Source organism: Wyeomyia smithii, chromosome 3 (assembly GCF_029784165.1).
Source record: "Wyeomyia smithii strain HCP4-BCI-WySm-NY-G18 chromosome 3, ASM2978416v1, whole genome shotgun sequence".
Lineage (NCBI taxonomy): Eukaryota > Metazoa > Arthropoda > Insecta > Diptera > Culicidae > Wyeomyia > Wyeomyia smithii.
In genome coordinates, this window is record NC_073696.1 from 54,174,476 (window position 1) to 54,197,875 (window position 23,400).

At 38.7% G+C, this 23,400-nt stretch overlaps 1 protein-coding gene across 3 annotated transcripts in view; it reads left to right on the forward strand.

The window, feature by feature from the left end:
* The first annotated feature begins 3,856 nt into the window (after positions 1 to 3,856).
* Positions 3,857 to 23,400, forward strand: part of LOC129726957 (zinc finger protein 236-like) — a 161,889-nt gene continuing 142,345 nt past the window's right edge. The window contains exon 1 of one of the 3 annotated variants that reach the window (XM_055684276.1): positions 3,857 to 3,967. The gene's annotated coding sequence lies outside the window, so the exon portion shown is untranslated. Of the gene's footprint in view, positions 4,021 to 23,400 lie in introns of all 3 variants that reach the window. The other 2 variants (XM_055684277.1, XM_055684278.1) reach the window with 2 other exon arrangements.

Sequence of the window (23,400 nt, forward strand, 5' to 3'; positions counted from 1 at the left end):
AAAGAATGAAAAATATACATTAAATTCTACTATCAACTTCAAAAGTAAATATTGAATTTACTCGCCCGCAGATACGTATTTCGAACTACGGCTTGTAGTCTCCATATTCAATATTTACTTTTGAAGTTGATAGTAGAATATAATGGATTTAATTCGATCATCAATATACATATTTTGTATATTTTTCTTTACACCAACTTAAAAAAATATTAAATAATTAAAATATTTAATCAATAAAACCAGTCGAATGAAATAATCAATCATAACACTCGATAAAGATTTTATTGATCATACTTTTGAAGTAGTTTAGCATGTTGAATTGGTTAAAAATTTCATGAATGGCTTCTCTGAACAAATATCCTTGGATCTCAATAATTCTTTCTAGAAATAATAGTAATTACATATCAGAAGCAGCGTTGGAAACATAATATTCATAGCCACATGCAGTGATCCTAATAAAAAGAGGTCAAAAATCCGTTTCAGAGCGGAAACCTGTTGTCGGCTCAATCCATCATTCAAAAAATCAGGTAACAAATATTTCTCCACATTAAACATGGCACAAAAGTAACTGAGCATTATTGAAACTAAATGGCGGTTCACTACAAAAGCTAGCGAACAATTAACTATGATAAAGGTTAATCAATAAAATTCTGTTCGCTTAGCTCAGATATCACCTTGCAAGGCGTATACAACATATACTTTCAACAGATTACAATTCATATTTCGTACCGGTGAAATGTCAGCACACACGATATAACAACACCTTCGTGCTCAGAAAATTGCCCTCAATTATTTCTCGATTGCTCGCTATTTATTAAGCACACGCAGATTTTACTGTTTTATCTTCAGTTTCCCGCCTGCGTATTTCGCTTCGTACCTGCTCGACTCTCGCCGCGAGCAATTTGCTGGAGCATACCACAAACAAGACTTTTGATATGAACGCCCGAGCCTCGGCTGCTATTTTGAAATACGCCGCACCTTCCGATCCGGTCGCTCATGTTACTAATAAATATGTTTATCCTGTAAACATCTTGATAACATATAAATAAAATCATACACAAATACGAAGGCGATTAATTTTCTAGTTTAAATATTGGCGCCCGTTCAAGTGCCGAGCCTGGTCGCACCGAAGCGCAATGCCACTCTGCTTAGTGCATGTTTTACGTGCAGCGTGAATTAATTAGTTCATAAAATGAAAGCTACACTCAGAGTTAACCATGAGGGTAAAATCGCCGGGTTGACAGACTATGGCGAACGACGTCTGAAACAGAATTCATTCTAGAATGGAAAAGTAGAAGGAAGCAATCTCATAATTTTATCAGAACGAAACCTTTTCCCCAAGACATGTACATTTATATATGTATCCATAAATATCAGTAACACAAATGAGCTCTCATTTGAATCCCGGACAGAAGTAAAGCAATGCGGATTGAGTCTCTGTTCGAAATGAGCCGTTTTTTCTGTGGGTGATCCCCGTTCCATTCGCCGCTCGTACCCACCCTCCACATCACTAACTGACTGTACAGAGATATGATCCTGAAGGATTTTTTGCTCCTTTCCGTTTGAAAAAGTACCCAGTAGAAAGTTTTTGCGCATGCTTGGCGTTATATTTTACGACCTCTGCCAACACCAGCAACATCAGCATCGTCGTCGTCGTCGTCGTTGCCGTCATTGTCAGCATCAACTTCGGCAGCCTGGCCTGCAAGCTATCAAGCTATCATGTTCTTCATTGGTATTGTCGGAATACACCTGTGTACCATATACGAAACCCCTCTGTCTTTCATCTCGCACCTAACTTATACCCCGAGCTACAGCAGCAGCTATTCAAGGATCGCCTTCTGCACCAATAGCTCTTTTGGGGATACCAAGTAGATTCAAACGAAAGCAGCAACAGAATGACGAGCCAACGCTAGCAGAGCCCGGAAAGACAAAACGAAAGTTTTTCTTTTCTTCCTAAAGAGATGGGTAACACTGGCAGGGGATCGATAATTATTGCTTTCTCACCCCACTCGGGACGAGGGCAATCAAGCTCGGAGGGATGGATGTATACAACAGAAGAAGAGACACCTACCTTTTGTTCGGATACCAGACGGTCCTATCTGTTCCTCTAGATTGAAATGCCAGAAATTGTCACTATCATCAATTACTTGGAACTAATGGCGATCAGATCAGATATATATGGAAAATAAAATCGTGTATACAATATTGAGACATTTGCACCACAACGAAAAAAAAAAAAAAAACTACACATGTGTTCGTTAATATTTGCATGCGTGACATCACATATCGATGCGTGATGCAATCGTCGTTTGTAGGTATAACCAACCTTACAGGTGGCTTAACCCAGAGAACCCAGACAAAACTGAACAGTCTTAGCAGGTTTACAAACGGAAAATCTATCGCTTATAGCAACAGCACTCAGGACATGGCACCCGTAAACGTTTTTGGTGCGAAAACCACCACGCACGCGGGTTTGCAATAATTGGCGACCCGACCCGGGTGACTGCAGAACGAATCACTAACTTTATATCGACACACGCCGCTGAAAACGAAACGTAATATCACACTAAACTACTACCATTTCAGCGCGATTTCGCGAAGTCATAGCCTGCTACAACTGCTGCTGCTGCTGCCGTGGTCTCTCTTGGTGCCCGCCTGCCTAAAAGCATAAGCATGTTGTGTCCAACAACAACAAAACGTCGTAAGTGCCAAACCCCACAGCAGTACCAAACGACGGGACACTAGTTGTGATGGGTGCTGCAGGGAAAGGTAAGAAACGGCGCACCGATGCGACCTGGTGCAGTTGCGGAGAACCTCGGAATGCGATCCTCTCCTCGCTGGATGCGAATCCCGAGAGAGTGGTTGTTCTCTCCAAGCGGCGACCTTTTGGATCCGATCGGCGAGGTGGCCAACAGAGGCAAGGTGTATACATAAGAAGCGTGGTCCTGTACATAGAAAGCTACATACATCGATATTCGCGTCATGTTGTGCAAATACCTTCAAACTTGATCACGGTTCGACAAACCCTCATCGCATCCTTTCTCCTGCTGAAAAAATGTCATTGACACCTGGTAGATTGAAAGCATTGGTTTGGAATTAATCTTGAAGTAATTTTAAACGAAAGCAACTTATTAATTATTTAGTGATAAAAATGTAAAACAACAGAATGATACAACCACCAGTGCCGTGGTCACCTTGAACACTTTTCCGAGCCTTGCAGTACATCTTGTCTCTCGGCTGCTTCCACCAGATAAACATTTCCAGTGTCATTTGTATCCACCCGGCACGTCTGTGAATGTCAATTCTGAAAAATAAATACATACAAAAGCGAAGGAAAAATTATACACTTGCTCACGACATCCGGAAGAACAAAAAAACAACGACGATGATGACAACTCCAGATGAAACTACCAGCAGCAGCATACGCTCTCGCGCGTCTCTCAACAACTACGGCTGAGCGCCACCACTTCAAGAGACGCGCATCAAGCGTACGCACCAAGCAGGCAGCAGCATGCTTTGATGGGTAAATACACAGACGACGGACGACGAACGCAACGACGATGGATAAACTGTCACCCGTGTCTGCTGCTCTCGCATGTTTGCCTGCGTGTATGCTTATGCATGTCATCATTGACAGATAGGAGGAGCAATTCAAATGACTACCCATTAATAATCGACTGTACCGTCACATCTACATACATACCAACTCTCAAGAGTTCCACTTTGTCGCTCTCCTATTCCTAAGCAACTCACACCACCAGGTTCTCACGAACATACTACTACGCCAAAAACCGAACTGTCAAAAACTCACGACTGTATGTGTGAGATGATGCAAAAACAGCAGCAGTGTTTTGCGGCGATGTGTTGCACCAAGTGGAAGCATAATTAAATCCTACGGTTTCAAAGTGAAGTGCCAATAGAAACTAGTGATCTATTTCGTATAAGTTCGATTGTAAACAACAAGTAGGTACCTAGCTCATAATACTTAGCGTTGGAGTTACCCTACACATTATATTAGAGGTGATATTTTAATTCGTAAACAAACAACAGATGCCGAAAGGTATTTTCGCGAATTTGGTTGGAAAAGTCGTTGAATGTTACGAAACTCCACTTTTTTCTGTTTCTTTTTATTACTATTTTCGAAACAAAACCATCAAATAAGCGCAGCAAACTATTATTCACACTAAAAGTCGTAAAACTAACAGCAGCCAAACATAACCTCACATTCGCACCATATCGCCTACCGTGTGTGTGTGAGTGGTTGGGTTAGTGTAACATCACCAATCCACTTCATCGATCCTACCTGGCTGCAGTACGGTACAGTAGATTGCAGCACGCGACGGACTGCACAGTCCGCATAGTTTGGTTTGGTGCACTTGCGAAGTTCGCTTCTCTTTTGCCGACGGCTCTCACACAGTTTTGTTGTTATTCTGTTTGGCTTTATTCACGGACTATACACTGCACATTTTAGCGACGGTGTGTTTTTACGTACCGCCCTTTTAAAAGGTGTGGCCTGCTAATAGTTTTGGTCTTGCTGCTGCTGGCGTTGCTGTTGTTGTTGTTATTGGCGGCGCTGATGCTGCTGATGTTGGTCCATCAAGGCTAAGCCTGTCGATATGCGAGAAACGTATAGCGCTTTTGCTCGTTCACTCTCTCTCTCTCTCAGTCCGCTGCGTTTGTTGACGAGCGGTTGAGCCGATGTTATTGCAGCCGTTGCCATTGTCATTTGTAATAGATCAAATAATTGACAGGCAGTCGTGTTATTATTTATGCGGAACGGTTATGGCTGATGGATAAATACGTGCCATGTGTGGGTAGATGGGAGATTACGAATAGGAAGGAATAAAAATGGTTGATGGGAATGTGTTGTTTTTGCGCTCTTGTGTGGCAGTTATGGCACACATAAATTTGATGGTTCTTAGAACGATTTTCTTTATTTTTATGATTAAAGACGTCGAGAAAACCCCGTCCGAATCCACCCAAAAGTGACAGAAAAGTCTGTAAGTAAAAAAAAATGTAGTTTTGTCCCAACAAATATTTTTAGAAGATTAAATTATCAAACAAGTTCATAGGTAATTTTGTATTATTTTTTTCAGTGTTGTTTGTGTTTTTGTACTTGAAACTGAAATATTGAAAGGATAATTTTCAGTACTGGGTTTGTGAGGAATCTTCCAATTTCCAATATTTGCTTTTTTGTCACTGACGCTTCTGTAAACGCACTGTTAAAGCAACTATTTTTTAAATTTTATTTCAGCAAAAATAAAACTTTTTGAGAGCCTTTATATCCAGCATAATCGGAGGAATAGTAAAACAGTACACGGTTGCAGGATTGTTTTATGTTTCTTGATACCGAGACTAAAAATTTCGCGGGAGTTATCACCTAATGTATTATTATTTAATAAAAATTTTCATCACGTTTCGACCGTGTTTTCCAAAAATTTGTCGCGATCGCAAAATTTATCAATATGAAAGCATGTATACAGACTACAGAGTCTGATTGGTTACGTTATTTGTACCCAGTATTAATGAAAAATATTCTAATAGTCACTAGCGAAAGAATGCAAACACCGAGAGAAAAAAATAGGGGTGTAAAAATAGCAGTTTAGAAGCGTTTTGAAGATTTTTCGGTAAAATTTATAAAGTAGTCAGAGTTTCTGTTGCTGCCGTTGATCTGGATATTTGTGACATCACTCCTGCTTTGGTCATTACTGGTGCCATGAAATTGAAAAGCTCCTTTTTTCCTAGTCTCGATAGCGTTCTGAACCTTATTTTCCATCGCTGTGCTACTGTTTTGCCGTGACTCTCAGTCGGATTTTTACCGAATCGCTTGAATAACGGAAATTCCCAGCGCTGAATGATTCCTGTACTTATTCAAAAAGAGAGAAAAATGAGTCGTAAAAAAGTATAATGGAATTACCAGTCATTCTGCTGGATATAAACTCTTCGAAGTTATCATCCGCAGTGTAATTCTGAACAGCACCAGCAATATTATTGCAGTTGATCAGCATAGGTTTATGCCGGGTCGTTCTGTGTCGATTGACTTGATCGAATTCACAAGTACCTGTATATAATATAAAGGCCACTTTTGACACAGAAGATCAAGTAGATCTTGCATATATTCACTATGCTCGGTGTGTCTGAGAAACTGACTCCATGGCTGAGCTCATATTTTTATGGCCGCACATCGCGTGTCAAGCTTGATTTCGCAGTTTCACGTGCATTTAGCAACACTTCTGGAGTCACTCAAGGTAGTAATTTAGGTCCTTTGTTGCTTACCTTTTACTTCAACAACATCGCCAATCTGCTGGATGCCGGGTACACTGTTCGTTCGCTAACTGGGCTGAGTACCTAGCCCAGTTAACGAATGTCGTTCGCTAACTGGGCTGAAATTTCAAATGTCGTCAAATATCGAGGGGGATTTCGATGCAATGGCGCTAGGCAAAACTCTCAGCGAAAATTTGAAAATGTTTTTAACAAATACACTAAGAATCCTGACTGATGAACAGAAAATGAGAATAAATAAATTATTAGCCTTGCGTGTGCTTTATATGCACTTACCGTTGCCTGGAAACATATTCTTTTCATAAAACATTTATTTGACCTGGAAACGAATAGATAAACATCTAGTCGATGACAACCAAAATCCATTGAACTGAAAAAATCAATCTCAATTCACTATTCACTATCTCGTTTTGACAGCAATATGCCAAACGCTGATTTTTGACGTTCATCTGCTTTTTAACTGGGCTATAGCCCAGTTAGCGAACGCCCAGTTTAAAAGCGGCCCAGTTAAACAGCACCCAGTTAGCGAACAGTTACTGTATATGCCCACGATTTGGAGATCTACCTAGTTGTGAAATCTGTTCAGGACTGCCTCCGTTTTCAAGTCTTCTCCCTAGTCGAGACTCGAACCTATGACGACTGGCTTGTTAGGCCAGCATCGCACCGCGGAACCAGCTGGGAGAGATTCAACTTCAACGTAGCAATAATCCCATAATCGATTATTTAAAAAAGGATAAACCTCTATTTTTGCTGGCACAGGTGCGTAGAATGATGTGTATTCTCGGCGTACGCTCTTCAGTTGTCAAAATGGCTCGCGCACCAAGAATTTCCGCTTTTGTCGCATAATCACAATTGTCGCGAAAAAGCTTAATTTGTCTCAAACGACGGTGTCTAAAGTGATTAGAGTGTTTGAGGAGAGGTTGACCACAACTCGGCAGCCTGGAATTGGAGAAAACCGTATCCCGACGATCGAACAGACAACCGAACAGACATACATGGGGAATCCAAACTTATCGATCTGGGATGTGTCAGATAAAGTCGGAGTGTCCCACACCACGGTGCAGGGCCAGCGGTTCATGTGGGTAGTGTGGGTAGTAGTACCCACTCGGGAAATGTCTCTGTGGGTACTTACCCACACGGAATTATCCCCCTCCATTGCTTACTACCCACTCGGGAAAATAATGTGACGCCGGCCCTGCCACGGTGTAACGTGTCAAGAAAAGAGCTGGGCTGTCAACGTATAAAAGTTAAAGATCACAAACCCCGACGAAAAGCAACGAAACGAGGAGACGGATGTTGTACACGACGATTCTGACCAACGATATGAATACCTTCACGGGTGTACTACCAGCTAAACTGCGATGTAAAAACAACGGACGAGAATCATCATTCCCGACCAAGATTACGAAGTACCACGATTCGGCTGAGGAGATGAGGCAGACGTGTCTCCTTGAGAATGTACGTATTATTCCGGTAGTAATCTCTGCTACTGGACTGGTTCCCTGTGCTCATATAAATTCCCTGGAAGAGTTGGAGCTGAGAAATGAACTACTCAGCATACAGAATGCGGTGGTTCTTGGGACCTGCAACACAGTACGAAGGTTCTTGAACCACCACAACACATCTAGCCAGAGCAGACGGTTGTAGGATTAGGATTCAACTTGACAAATCCGCTGAGCCTAACCCTTTTGGCAATAAAAATAGCCTGGAGTAGGTGAAATTTTGCAGCAATATGCTGAGAAGTGCAAAATTCGGATACTAGTAATAATAATAATACGGATTCTGCTTAATTGAATCCTATGCTCAGTCCTTATTTTAGTGTTCTGAAGGATTCCTAAAGGTAGATGCTTTATATCTAATTTCCAGAACATATGTCTCATTAATGTACTATTGCTAAGAACCACTTCGAGTCCAAACCTAACCTAGGCCACTGAAATGTAAGATGCAATCTTAATACTTAAATTTATGCCTAATTAAAATTCAATTATGTTTGTAGTTTTAAAGCAGTCAAATAAAAACTAACTACGGAAATCAGTGCGTTACCTTTGCCCACTCTCGCAATGCTCGGAATCATGTAACATTCATTCCAGTTGCGGTTATTGACACTGCAGATAAATGTTAAAAATAGATGCCAGTGAATATTTTAAAGTCTCATGGCAGTTTTTTAAATATTAATTTAATATAAATTGCAAATTAATGAAACCTTCAAAAATAAAAATATGCACCGTAAAAAAATTTACTGCAAAAAATATGTTGATTATACGTTTCTATGAAGCTATGGTTATTGAAGTAGAGTCAAAAAAAGGCGTATTTTCATAAAAGTTCCTTATTTCCCAACCTTAACTTTTAAATATCTCATTAACGGATGCATTTGAGAAATTAGTCACCATACGCTTCATGATTCGAAATTACTACTAAATGATAATACATCATTGTAATATAATCAATCTATTCAAAATTGAAGCTGAAAAAAATCCTTTAACTTCTAAAATTCTTCTAAGCGAAAATTTTTTATTATTTTTATTATTTTTTATCTTTTATTTTTCCTTCCTGAACTTTTTATTATATGTTTCGGAATATGGTCAAATTCGCAAAAGCAAAGCCTTGGTGCTACATTCCGATTCGGAACTCGACCTTCTGTTTATTATACACAGACTTCGCAGCCAACTGTTAAGTGTACAGGACAATTGCGGGGCCAGCGCTACGATCCTACTAACACTTACAGTCTCTCCCGAGCCGAGACTCGAATCTACGACAACTGGCTTGTTAGGCCAGCATCGTACCTCGAGACCAGCTGGGAGGGCACAAATCAAATTTGCAACTGTTTTCAAATTAAGGTGAAACCTCATTGGATCCACGAATGGCCGATTTCGAGTCACCACTTCGAATCTTCAAAAGCACAAGACTCGGAAATAGTTAATGCGTTCCCAGTGAACATACTATTTTATGTTTGCGCGGTGAAGCAAAGCGTCGAAAATCATTGAAATACGAATATTTTGGAAAATGTAGAAATTATTTTTTTTTAAACTTAAGATTCAACAAAATATTTGTCCTTCATTTCTATGTTCTGGATTTTACCCGAAAGTTCTGATATAACTTTATGTTTGTTTGAAAAAAAAAATCCCCACTGATTTTTTCTAAACTTATGGTTAGTGTTTATTTAGAATTTTTCGAATTCGACAAAAATTTTGCGGTGTTATTTTTTTACAAGGCAGTATCAATTTTCTACAATTCAGTTCACAGTTTTTCTAAACAACTGAAGATTCCTGAGCTTTAGAAAATGCTCTTGAGTTTAAAGACTTTTTCCACCGGGAAAAATGCTCAATATGCTAAGTTAAACACGTGTCCTACAAAAATTCATACAAACAAAAAATAGCCGATATTCGACAGTCGGTCATTTGGCATGATTTTACTCTAATTGCCGTATTCTTTGGGGTCTCCATTTATTTATTAAATCTTCGATTTTAGATATAATACATTGTATTACCTTCCATTTTAAATATTTTCTATGCCTTATTTGTTAAAATTTTTCTAATTTTTAGCTACAAATTATTTGGCAATCGACACCTTCAGAAAATTAAAATTTCCCTTTTTATATTTCATCCAAACAGCTTGAATATTTTTCACTTGGAATGGAGTGAATACAAGTTTTTATTTTAATCAAATACTCCATTTGTAAATATTTTTAGTCGTGGAAATCTATTATTTGCTAGCTGTGTTTCTCTACAAAAATTCTATGATTTGAATTTGGTACAACAAATTAATTGGCTTCATATGAGAGCAAATCGCAAAAATGTATCCTCTCTGGGTCACAAAGAAAATATAAGCTCTAACAAACTAGTTGCTTCTGTTTCCTTTTATCAACTTGGAAAGAAAACTCTCGCTATTCAATCTAACGGCATTTGAAAATGTCGAGAGTAAATGAAATTTTCTTAGGTTATCGGGATATTTTGGCTAAGCGGTCATGCAATTTTGGAAGAAACATTAAATTGAACCCAACGCTTCGACTCCGGTTGGTGCCTAGCTCTGGGAAAAAAAGTTCTAGCTCTATCCTTCAAGAAGACATCAACCGATGTCGAAACTTTGGAAAAAATTTAATAATTTGTCCCAAAATTATAAAACAGCTTGGGCTAACAAAATGATCGGTTCCCATTTCATATTCTTAGGTTAGATAGACAGTAACTTTATTTAGATTACTCAAAAATAGAACCCAAGTTAGTAGATCCGGAATCGCCCATAAAGATAACGAAGGAACGCTTCACAATCATTTCTTTGAAAAATTAAAACCAAATCAAACCGTTTGATTTTCGCTGAGTGACAATATGAGAAAAAACTATTTTTAGTTTGCGATTTATTTACGATGTTGATGATTTGGAGGTCATTCTTTGTTTTGAAATCAACAACAAGACGCAAACACATAAAGCAGTATCATGGATAACAGTGAGAGCAATGTGTAGATTCACATATATTATTCCTAACCCATCTATATTCAAATGCACTGTATAAGTTCTAAACAACAAGCAGTGAAACATACTCACGCAGCTTTCTAACCATCTGCAGTTCTAAACAGGCTGCCCGCAAAAAAAAACCTACACATCAACACCTTGCTTCGAATCCCAATTATCGAAAACGTTTCGATCCAAAAACTCGTCCGTTTGACGAGTTCGAATTGCGATTTCGACTCGCACCGCCCCGTCATCAAACAATACAGCGACCAACTCCATCGAATATGGCACATAAAAGGAGCGATTACTACTTTTTAAATGGTTCCCCGACGCGACAGTGATGTGCGTCGGTTTGTGCACCACGATGCCAGTTTTTCTTCCATCCCACACCGCATCGTCGTCGTCGTCGTCATTATCACGATACTCGTCGTCGTACAATTTTTTTTACTGGAGAAAGGTTAAAAAAAACCAAATTCTAGAACCAATTCCACCGTTCCGTTCCCTGCGCTTGTGTTGGTTTCTTGGTTAGGAGCCCCGATCGATGTTGCACTGCAACATCATGCTCCGTTTCGGCAGTCAGTGGCGGTGTCAATCGATACTTCAAGGCCATCGGAGCATTTTACGACCACGCTCGTACAGGGTTTTCCTTTGCCTAACGAACTTTCTTCAGTTTTGCGGGGTTCTTATTGCTTGCTTGCTTGCTTGCTACACACTCATACAGGAACGAACTGAAACACACTGGCAGAGAAGAGCGAACGGGGCGCAAAGCACGGGCAACAGGCATGCAATTCTGGGAGTGCGTGCCTGCTGAGCCGTGGCAGGACTGTGGAAGGACGGCGAAGGGAACGGAACCAAAACTCCGTAGTAATCGTGTAGTAGTAAAAAAGGCATTAGATTGTTTTATTGCCGTACGCGTTAACCTTGCGTTATGGTTTTCCTCTGGCACATTCAGGGGGCGATTTTATGGCTTTCTTTCACCCACAGATGCAGACGGTGGGAACGGTGGTGGTGGTGCCGTATTGTGCGTTGGGTAATGTTGAGACACTGACGACGTGAATGAGTCTCTATCTTCCCGGCTGCAGAATCTAGTAACGGTACCGCTTTTCGAAAGGGCGATAAAATAATGGGTTCCTGGGAGTGAACTTGAAGCAGCGATGCTGCTGAAAGGTGAAGGACGCACTTGCAGAACGTTTTATGGACATCTTTTTATGGCTTTCAGCAACGAACAGGTACCTTCGCGTTCGGATCTGTATTTCAAAATCGAGGAAAAGTTCTGCAGCAGTTTGTTTACGGTCAGGTCAATAACTTGATTAAACGTACATATGCCAGATGCTGTGCATCCTTTATGGATTAACACTTAGAAACACTTACTGCAAAGTTTGAGATATTTGAGAAGAGGTAAGAGATGTGCTTAAAAGCCTGATTAGGTACATGGTATCAGTAACGAATAATAGAAGTACAAAAAACACATTCTTCTGTAAGGTAACTGATATAAATCTGGTCAATTATCGAGCTAATTCGGTATTTTTTCAAAATGTTATCTAGCATTGATTTTTCCCACTTATTGCGGTAAATTTTGAAGATATCCCATGAACCATGGTTCTGGTCCTATTCATGGTTGCATTGATTCATTTCTCGCAAACAAAACAGCTTTTTCATTTCTTTCAGTACCACCATACCCAGGTACCCAGAATAGGTTCACTATTTCTAGCCGATTGCTGTAACAATTGAATACAATTCTAAATCAATTTTGAAGAACAGGAAACGGATGTCAGCGCCTTTGGAGTGTTGGTCGTTCTCCCGTCAGTTTTAATAGGTTGACCCCGGGACCTGTTACCCCAGCTTCTAACCTATTGTTTAGCCATCCTAATGAGTCTGCTTATATGCTAGGTCCTCCTGATTTCCATTCAGTGCGACTTGACCCAGTTATTTGGAATAATCATTTATTTCTTCCTGAGTTAACAGCGCATTAATTTTTAAGTTACTAATAATACGGAGGTGTCCCTTAAAATCTTTTCAAAAAAAACTTATTTGTGTTTCGTTGCCCTAATGCGTGTCCTCAACTTCCAATTTTACGAAAAATGCAATGAAGTAGGTTTAGCATTGAATGTAATGCTTTTGAAGATGTACTTCGAATCGCTGCCGTGGATTTTTCACAAATCCATGAGGCACTTGTAGGCCTAATTACTGCTTTCTCCATGGGCAAGCTTCAATTTAATTTGCTATCTACCGACCAACCCATGATGTTTTGGCCAGATTTGACGAGCTGTCATTACTGCAAAGTCTTTCAAGAATTATGCAGAGAAAGGGATTCAGTTTGTTCCGGAAGATCTTATTTTTACCCCCAGCACCTTATTGAAAAATACTAGGCAATCATGAAGAGGAGGCTCAAGGCAAAGTAAATAGTTGTCAAAGAAATCAATCAATTGAAGACCTGGTATTATAAGATAGCCAAAACGATTTTTTCTCATTTGTGTAAAAAGAGATCGATAGTAGCAGTTTTCCAGAAACCGTAAGCCGCCATTTTGGCTTTTGACCCTTGAATGCACACAATGTTGAAAAATCATCTCAAAACATAAAATCTTTGTTTACTGATCTAAAACTAATCAATATGCATAAAAAAATGACAGATTCATTTTGTAATGTGCGAATACTACCATGTTGTTCGATAACAACACTTTATCGCAGAATAAAGTCTTGGCCTTTTGTTAGTATAATTTCTGATAATTCAGACTTTTTCATTAACAACAATATCGCACGCTTAGCCTTGGGGCTATTAGCGGTCTCGATCATCTAGATTAGTTGAGAGAATTCGTTATCGATATTGTTTTTGGCACATTTTGCATGGGTAGGATAATTACAACGATACACCGTGCCCCAGTGCTAAGTCGAGAAAATTTCCAGCTCGAAAAGTTCCTCGACTCGATCGGGATTCGAACCCGATATCACAACCATGTGGGAGAGCTAGCCGACCGACATCGCTAACCACAGAGCCACGGGGACCACCATTTTTCACTAACCACTAACCTTATTTTAAAATTTATTTTCAAAGACAGTCAGCACCAGTCGTAAATCTCGCCATGTTTTTTTTCGTTTCCAAGATTTTGAGTACTATCCTGATTCCGGAATTACCAACTTGAGAAGCTATTGAAAATGCTATTTTGCGAAGGTGTTGGAGATCACAAATATTTTTGAGGCCAAACCGGTTTGTTTGATCGGTGTGACGTCTTCGGCAAAGTTGTAGATAACAATTTTGTCTTTCCGAAAATATTTTACACTCTAAAAAAATTATTTTTTTTGTGAAAAAAAGCTAAAATAAGAATTAAAAATTATTTATCAAAAAAAGGTTATTTTTTAAAAATCTTTTTTTTTATAAAAACTACAGAGCAATAAAACCGGTCCGATCATGGAGAAATAAAAAAAAAGTTATGATTTTTTGAAAAAAAAAAATTCATAAAGGTCTGAGCCGCCGTGTTTACGATTGCGGTAAAACTACTAAACCGATTTTCCTTTTTTTTTCTTAAATGTTAGTTTTCAAATTTCCCGGTCGTTGAACTGTCATGTTTTTATATACGAAGTTGAACTTTGCCCAAAAAAAAAGTTTCAGCGCTCAACTCAGCTGCTGGATATTCACTGATTTGGCCTTACCTTTTTATATTTTTCCTTGATATTCAGCTCGATTCGCAGGTGGAAATAACTCCGCTATTGATTCTTTTTCCTAAGCATTTTGCAGAAATTAATGAAAAGTTTTGGCAAATAAAGTGTTTTACGCGGATTTCGGAATTTACGCAGTTTTTGGCGCGGAAATTTTACGCGACACGTATCCCCGCGTTAAAAAAGACTTTAGTGTATTCCACTCATCAAAACTGTACTGGAAGTCCTGTTCTGTGAGCTTTTTCTTTCATAGCTTTAACAGACTGAAATCTTGTTCTTTTCAATACAAATTTGACCTTATGAAACAGATATAAATTACATGGTATCAGGTCATGCAAATAAGGCGGATGGTCTGAATCTAGGATGTTATACTTAACTTAAAAATGTTTTTATTGACAATGCAGTATGAAGCGGAGCGTTGTCTTGATGAAGAACCAATGCACAATGTTCTTCCACAAATCGGGTCATGTTTTCCTCACTTTTTCATAGGGATAGTTTCACCCAGTTCATGTTTTTATATTTTTAACATATTTTCGGCAAAAAAAGAAACACCTTCTACACTTAACGTAGAAGTCAAATTCATTTTTTTATAAACACGTAAAGTGCTGAAGTCATAAGAGAAAGGCTTACGCTACATAGCTGTCGTAGTACTTCTGTAGCATCAGCTCAGTCTCGCTACTTTATATTAAAACTAGCTGAGACCCGGCCCGCGTTGCTGCGCCAATAAGTTTAAGACGACAGCGGTATACCTATCAAATGTACTTTATTTCAAACGAATATTAACGTTACCTTGTTATATGTACATACAGCCTTATGTATTTTGCCCAAAAATCCGTTCAATGAATCTTGTTTCTACAATGTTCCTATTTCTATCAAAACTCTCACAGATACATTCGGGAAAATAGCAATAGGTAAAATTGTTAGAAACTTGACGGAACGTTCTGATAAGTTTTTTATATTAGCTAGGTATAGCGTTATCCTAATCTTCGATCAAGCAACACATGCAAAAAAACCCAGGTGCCAAACATGAACAAATTGAAATCGGTTATTTGGTCATTTCCAGAAACCGGAAGTCGCCATTTTAAATTTGAAAATGACGTCTGTATTTGATTTTCGGTCTCTGGACACAATTTTGGTTCCAGAAATACCCATATTGGATGGTATTCGGCCATTAAGGCTGTTTTTCGTAAACCGGAAGTCACCATCTTGAATTTCAAAATGGCGTTTGAATTTGTTCTCCGGTCTCCGGACATTATCTCGATTCTGAAATCAATATTTTTGGCATTTTCACCGGAATTTGCCACTTCGAAATAAAAAATGGCGGCAGAGTTCGATTTTTGGCCTATGTGCATTTTTGAGATTACGGAGAGATTCATATTAGAAAGAATTTGAGCATTTTAGGCAGTTTATGAAAAGCGGATGTAGACATTGTGAATTACAAAATGGCCTATAAAGTGGATTTCCGAACTTTGTACATAATTCTCGTTCTGAAAATACCCATACTTGATTTGACCATGTTCTGCTATTTACTAAAAACCGGAGGTTGCACATCTTGAATTTCAAAACGGTGTTTGGGGTTGATTTCCGACCTCTAGTCATCACTCCGATTTTGGGAATCATATTATGTCGTATTCGGTTGTTTTCCAGAAACCGGAAGACTCCATTTTGAAATCCGAAATGGCATATCTTTTCGCTTCGAAAAATACCAATGCTGGATCATATATCACGTCATTTTTCCAGTTCTCATTGGTCAAAATCTATGTTTGAAACATGTCTCAACGTTTTTCATCAGTACAATAATTTACCTTATAAAATTATAATTTTGCGGCATTTTGATGGACGTGCAGCTAATTTTCCAAACGATTTTTATAAAAACTAAAGAAATCCGTTGACACAAAGTTAACACTGAGACACAGAAAAATCAGTGTGACAGAAATATACCATGTATACAAAACAATACGGTATCGTGTTTGATTTTGGAGTTTACAAATTACAAATTCGTGATGATGATCGGTTCAGCGGTTTTAAAGTTATAAAAGGGTGACATGGCTCATCTCCCTCCCCATACTTACTACATCAATGAGATGTAGAAAAGTCTCAAATGACACACTAACGTGACAAAAATACGCCTCATACTAAAAATCCTCTGCATTTTAAGTTGCACGGTTATTGTGGAAGAAGTTTTCCAGTTTACAGAGTATAAATTAACCCCTCCTTGCCTACGCTTATGAGATAGAGCAAAGTCAATATTTTAGTGTTACTCCCCGTCCTCGAAAACCTCTATGTACACATTTTCACAGCAATCGGTTTAGTAAGTATTGAGTCTATAAGGAACAGACAGACAGACATTTGCATTTATAGATGAAAAGATGAAATAGTACATCCCTCTCCTCTTACTACGCCACTGGAATACAGAAAAAATAAATGTTATAGAAACTTACCCACCTAACATAATTGACTTGGTGATCAAGAGCCTGAGAATAAACCCATACTTAAAGTCCTTTTTGCGAACGAATGGTTTGGTTCTACTAAGATTCGAACCTATAACCATTCGCTTGTCAAAGCGGACTCTGTAACCTTGCGACTACGAAGCTCGACTTCGTAATGTACTACTTAATTTTTTTTCATAACAATGTTTCATTTTATAACGATAAGTAGTTTTCAAGGCTGTTACTGTCAAAAATCGGTCAACTTCAATTTGCCGTATTATTTTTATCGTGTATCAATAAAAAACTGAACACCCCTCATTGTAATGTTGTGTGTGTATCATGCCTTATGTTTGATTTTAACATTTACCCTTCAGTTGTGAAAATGACGTCGGAGCAAGAGAAGCAACGCATCAAAATTTGGCTCACGCAACGCGAAAATCCGAACTACTCGCACGACAAGTTGACAAAATTGTTGAATGTGAGCAATTCTCGCTGAAACCGTCCCACTAGTAACATGAGGTCTTGCAAAAAGGATATTTTTATATCTAAATGATTAAAAGTAGCGAAAACATGAGAAAACCAATTTGGTTAGTTCATATTGATGGACCCCTCGGGCGAAAATCGGTCAAACGGTTTTTACAAAAATTGATTTTAGAGCAATTCTTGACCTTTTTATTGATTTATTTCTCTTGAATTTGTCATTAAACTCCCTGCAACCAATACATCGTTTTTAAGAGGAATGATAGAGCTTTCATTTGAAGTAGAAGAAAATCGGCCGCAATCATGGATCTCGCCGCCATCTTGGATTTCATCAGAAAAACGTGTTTTTGAGCAATTCGCAACCACCGATTTTGAATTTGAAATCACCATTGGAAAGCTGAGAAAAAATTCTTTAAGATACATCCAAAACATTAGGTGAGCATTGAGTTTACCTTGTCATTCTGGTCACTTTTCAAAATCGACCTTCAAACAGTACAACGCATGACGTGCGGCCAATATCAAATCATGCTGAGCCTGTGGTGTGTGTCTGTGTGTAGTGTAAATTAGGGGCCATCCATGTTCCACGTGGACAAATTTTTAAGGATTTTGTTACCCCCCTCCCCTTCCCCTCCCCCACAACTTCTCATATAAATTCTCAAAATTTTGTATGGACCGTGGACATCACACAGACCCCCCTCTCCAAAGTTGTCCACGTGGAATGTGGATGGCCCAATGCCTGTGTGACTTTGGGTCTGTTCACAAAAAACGTAAAGCGAAAAATCGTATTTTTGATCACTTTTCACTGCATTCACATTGTTTATTTCTTAACTCCCTCGCTCCTCCTTGAGTGTAACGTAATTTGTGATTAAGCTTCTCTACGATTTTTTGCTAGAACAAAGTTTGGTTCCCTGTACGGAGGACAGTTTTCGCGTGTTTAGTAATTAAACAAATTAATGTTAGATGTTGTTTTTGCTACTGTTATATACTGTTGTTTTCATGCATTAAACTACTATTAATAAACTTAGGTATGGTATACCAAGGTATAGTATGAATCAAGTATATCCCGAGTAGTCTGGAGTAGATTTGTGTATGCCAACGTAAATAAAGTAAGAGTAGAATCATCACTTTTTTGATTTTTCTTATCGCAAATTCTTATCGACGAAAAGGGTACGTTTGCTACCTAACAAAACTGGGTGCACTTACTACCTGTGAACTAGGAATACTGACTGTCCACATCATACGCACACCACAGGCTCAGTATATTGCGTTGATTTGATATTGCCGCGAGTTATGTTTGAAGGTCGATTTTGTAAAGTGACCAGAATGACAAGGTAAACTCAATGCTCACCTAATGTTTTGGATGTATCTTAGAGCATTTTTTCTCAGCTTTCCAATGGTGATTTCAAATTCAAAATCGGTGGTTGCGAACTTGCTCAAAAACACGCTTTTCAGATGAAATTCAAGATGGCGGCGAGATCCAAGATGGCGACCAATTTTCTTCTACTTCAAATGAAAGCTCTATCATTCCTCTTGAAATCGATGTGTTGGTTGCAGGGGGTTCAATGACAAATTTAAGAGAAATAAATCAATAAAAAGGTCGAAAATTGCTCAAAAATCAATTTTTGTAAAAACCATTTAACCGATTTGTGCCCGAGGGGTCCATCAATATGAGCTAACCAAAGTGGTTTTCTCATTTTTTCGCTACTTTCAATCATTGAGACATAAAAACATCCTTTTTGAAAGACCTCATGTTACCAGTGGGACGGTTTCAGCGAGAATTGCTCATGTGGCCAAATCAACCGTCACTAACGTAATAAAAGTTTTTGATAAACGTTTGTAGACTGCCAAGAAGACAGTTTCGTGGGAAAATCGAAGTCCAAAGGCTCCAAAAACGAAAAGTGTGGTCAGCAGTTTCGAGCAGAATCTCAACCTTTTCGTTAGAGATGTCACAAGCAAGCTTAGAGAGAGTGTCGTTTACAACTGTGAATCGAGCTAAAAAAACGAGCCGGGTTGTTACCTTCTAAAAAGGTGGTGGCTCTAAATCGTAAAAATAAGCAAAACAAGTCGGCCAGACTACAATCGCTGCACGTGGAGATGCTGCGTGGTACAGGATGATTTAGGGTTCCGTCAATCAAAAAATGTATGTGCAGGAATGGCCAAAAAACGTCTGTTACCTTTTCTCAACTAACGCAGTCCTGATTAGGCATCTTGTCATTACAGAAAAAAAGGTGATAACAAAGGACATGAACCCTGCCAACACACCAGAGCTCCGTCCTATAGAAAAATAGTGGGCTATCGTCAAATGGACCATTGAAGACACGAAAGACAGTTGTCAATGAGATGCAGTGCAAGACTAATTGGCGTTCTGTGGCGAACAAAGTAACTAGGGCCGAGAACATAGTGAGTGTGAATAGCGTTGCACAAAGCCTTGCCATGGTTGAAACAGTTAACCACGGCAAGGCGAAGCACTTCGCGACCCTTCTTGCGCTTACTATCTGTACAAAACTTGATGGAAAGAGTCAAAAGAAAGGTCCGGCAATTTGCATTCGCGAAAAAGAAAGAATTAGCCAATATTTTTCCTTGAATCGGTACGAATTAAACTTGACAAGAAAACAAGATTAGATTTTTGCCTTTCTCCTAGAAAGGTATAGCAATCACTTGCAAAACCGAAAATATAAAATTGCTCCAAAGGGCAGCATGGCATATATCACTCGACTCAGCTCGACGAGCTGAGCATTTTCTGTATGTGTGTGAGTGTGTGTGTATGTGTGTGTGTCTGTATGTGCAGATTTTTATTCTCACTCACTTTTCTCAGAGATGGCTGGACCGATTTTCATGAAATTAATTGCAAATGAAAGGTCTTGTTGTCCTATAAAACCCTATTCAATTTCATTGTAATCGGATTTTTAGTTTCGAGGCTATGTATCAAATAGTAAAAATCATTAGACATCATTATCTCGAAAACTACACAACCGATTTGAACAAAGCTGCTCTCAAAAGAACGGGCTACCTGGAAAACCCTCAAGTTTTGAATTTTATAAAGATTGAACATGTTGTTCAAAAGTTATGAAAAGAAACGTGTTCTGAAGACTGTTTAATCTCACTTATGTTTCTCAGAGATGGCTGAACCGATTTTCATAAAATCAAAGTCAAATGGAAGGTCTAGTTGCTCCATAAGACCCTATTGATTTGTTTTGCAATCGGACTATAACTTTGCCTGTTATGTTTAAAAATGTGAAATCCAGCTATGCAAAGGAACATATTCCGAAGACTACATGGACTCACTCACTTTTCTCAGAGATGGCTAACCCGGTTTCCACTAAATTAGTGTCAAATGAATGGTCTAGCTGCCTCAGAAGGCCCTATTGAATTTTACTGTAATCGAACTGTAACTTCATCTGTAATGTACCGACTTGTGAAAATCACGAAACTTCATTATCTCAGAAACTACACAACCGATTGAATCAATATTGACATCAGATGAGCGGGCTAGTTAAAGGTTAATTGATGAATTATGATTGAACACGTGGTTTAAAAGTTTGGCTGCCCTATACGTTCCCATTTCATTTGATTATAATCGAACTTAAGCAACTGTTATGTGTTAAATTGTTAACAATACAACGAAAGTCTATTATCTCAAAGAGTACATGACTTATTTGAACATTACTAGTGTCATACGAGCGAGTCATCTCTCAAACTCACAAATAACAAACTTCATAACAATTTGATATGTGGCTCAAAAGTAATGGAAAGAAAAGAAATTCAAAGACTATTTAAAACTATACCTGCTTTGATCGATATATGTGGCCTTAACATAATTTAAGTGTGGTATCGTACTATTTGAACGTTTCAAATTCATTGATTCCTTGCGATGTGTTAAAAGTCTGCAAATGCTTAACCAATCGGCCATAGGATATGATCAAAGTCAAATAACAACTCGTTTGAAATGATTGGTTTTAATCGAAATGACAACATCCTCGACTGTTGGCTTGTGTACATCGCTTTAACTCTAAATATATTTATATTGAATGGTATTCGGTCATTTTCAGCAGATTTTCTGTCATCAATCTGACACCGGAAATACCCATATTTACCTCCCAAGTTATTTAGGTTGTTTTCCAAAAACTAAAGTGGTCGTCTTTAAATTCAAAATGGTGTCCAGGGTCAATGTTTGGTTTCTATGCATCATCACGTTTACGGAAATATCCATATTGAGTATTTTTCGGTCATTTCCCACTGTTGCCTAGAAGTTGCCATTTAGCAATTCAAAATGGTGCCTGAGGACAATTGTTAGCTCCTTGCATCATTCTGGTTCTAGAGATACTCATATTGGATAGTATTTTAGGCTGTTTTTCACAAACCGGTAGTCGCCATCTTGTATTTCAAAATGGTATTTAGGATACTGGTTAAAGAAAAACTCATATTGGGTGATATTTGGTCACTTTGGACTGTTTTTCAGATGCCGAAAGTCGTCAGTTTGGACTTTAAAATTGCCTGTGAAATCGATTTTTGTCATCTGGGCGTAATTCTGGTTCCGAAAACATTCATATTGAATCATTTCCGTCATTTGTCATTTCCGGCTGTTTGCCAGAAACCGGAAGTCACCATCTTGAAATTCAAGACTGTGTCTGTGATCAATTTTTAGCTTCTGTGCATCTTTCTGGTTCCAGAAATACTCATATTTAATGGGAATCGTCCATTCCAGGCTGTTTTCCAGAAACCGGAAGTTGCCATCTTACAATTCAAAATGTTGTTTGAAGTCGATTTGTGGCTCCAGTGCATCATTACGGTTCCGGAAATACCCATATTGGGTGATATTTGGTCGTTTGCGCTGTTTTTCCGTCACCGGAAGTCGCCATTTTGGATTTCATAATGGCATTTGGAGACAATTTCTGGATTTTGAACGGCAACTGTTTTCAGAAACCGTAAGTCGCCATCTTAGAATTTAAAATGCTATCTGTGGTCGATTTTAGCTCCTGTGTATTATTCTAGATCCGGATATTATTATATTGGGTGGGAATCGGCCATTTTCGGCTGTTTTCCAGAAACCGGAAGTTGCCATCTTACAATCTAAAATGTTGTCTGAGGTCGATTATGGACATATTAGTTACCCCTTAAAACATCCACATGCCAAATTCGGTTTCATTTGCTTGGTTTGTTCTTGAGTTGTGCAGAAATTTATGTTTCATTTGTATGGGACCCCTCCCTTCCAGAAGAAGGAGGGGTCTCAAACTATCATAGTAACCTTTATCGGCACCAAAAACCCCTACATACAAATTTTCACGTCGATCGGTTCAGTAGTTTTCGAGCCTATATGGATCAGACAGACAGACAGACCGGACTGCATTTTTATATGTATAGATTACAACATCAATATTTTAGAACCTAAAGAGTGAATATACATTTATTGGATTGAAGCGGTCATGTAAATCTGTTTTTACAAATAAAAATTTGAATGAGAAAGGCTGGGTCTGACCGCTAGGTGGATTAATTTAGGTTTTTCAATAAAGCATGACCGATTGACATACATTTTTGTTTGACCTTATTTTGACCGTGTCTCCTGTCGAATACCTCACGCTGTCACGCTGTGCAGCATTTTGGTACGATGTGAAAAAAAGTTTAGTAAGTGCCTCCTTCACTAACGATTGTGTCTGTAAGCTTTGGAAAAGTTTCTCAAAATAGTCTCCGACGAATTTGTATGGATTATATAAATTTTTGGCATATTGTGTATCAACTAGTATTGAGACCGAAAATGGTGATGTGGATATTCACATCTATTATACGTCCAAAACTGACCTACGCTGCGTTAGTGTGGTGGCCAAAAACCAAAGAGTCCACCGCTAGAACAAAGCTAGAAAAAGTTCAACGACTTGCGTGCATTGCTATAACAGGAGCAATGAAAAGCACCCCGTCAAAAGCTCTTGATGCAATTCTTCATCTGCTGCCGTTGTACGAATACGTGCAGCTAGAAGCAGAAAAGAGTGCCTTGAAGCTAAAAAGAACAAAAACTATCTTGTCAGGTGATCTTGTGGGTCACCTGACAATACTGGACTTTTTCAAAAGAGGGCCAGTGATGAGTATGAATGGAGACTGGATGGCACCTCAGGATA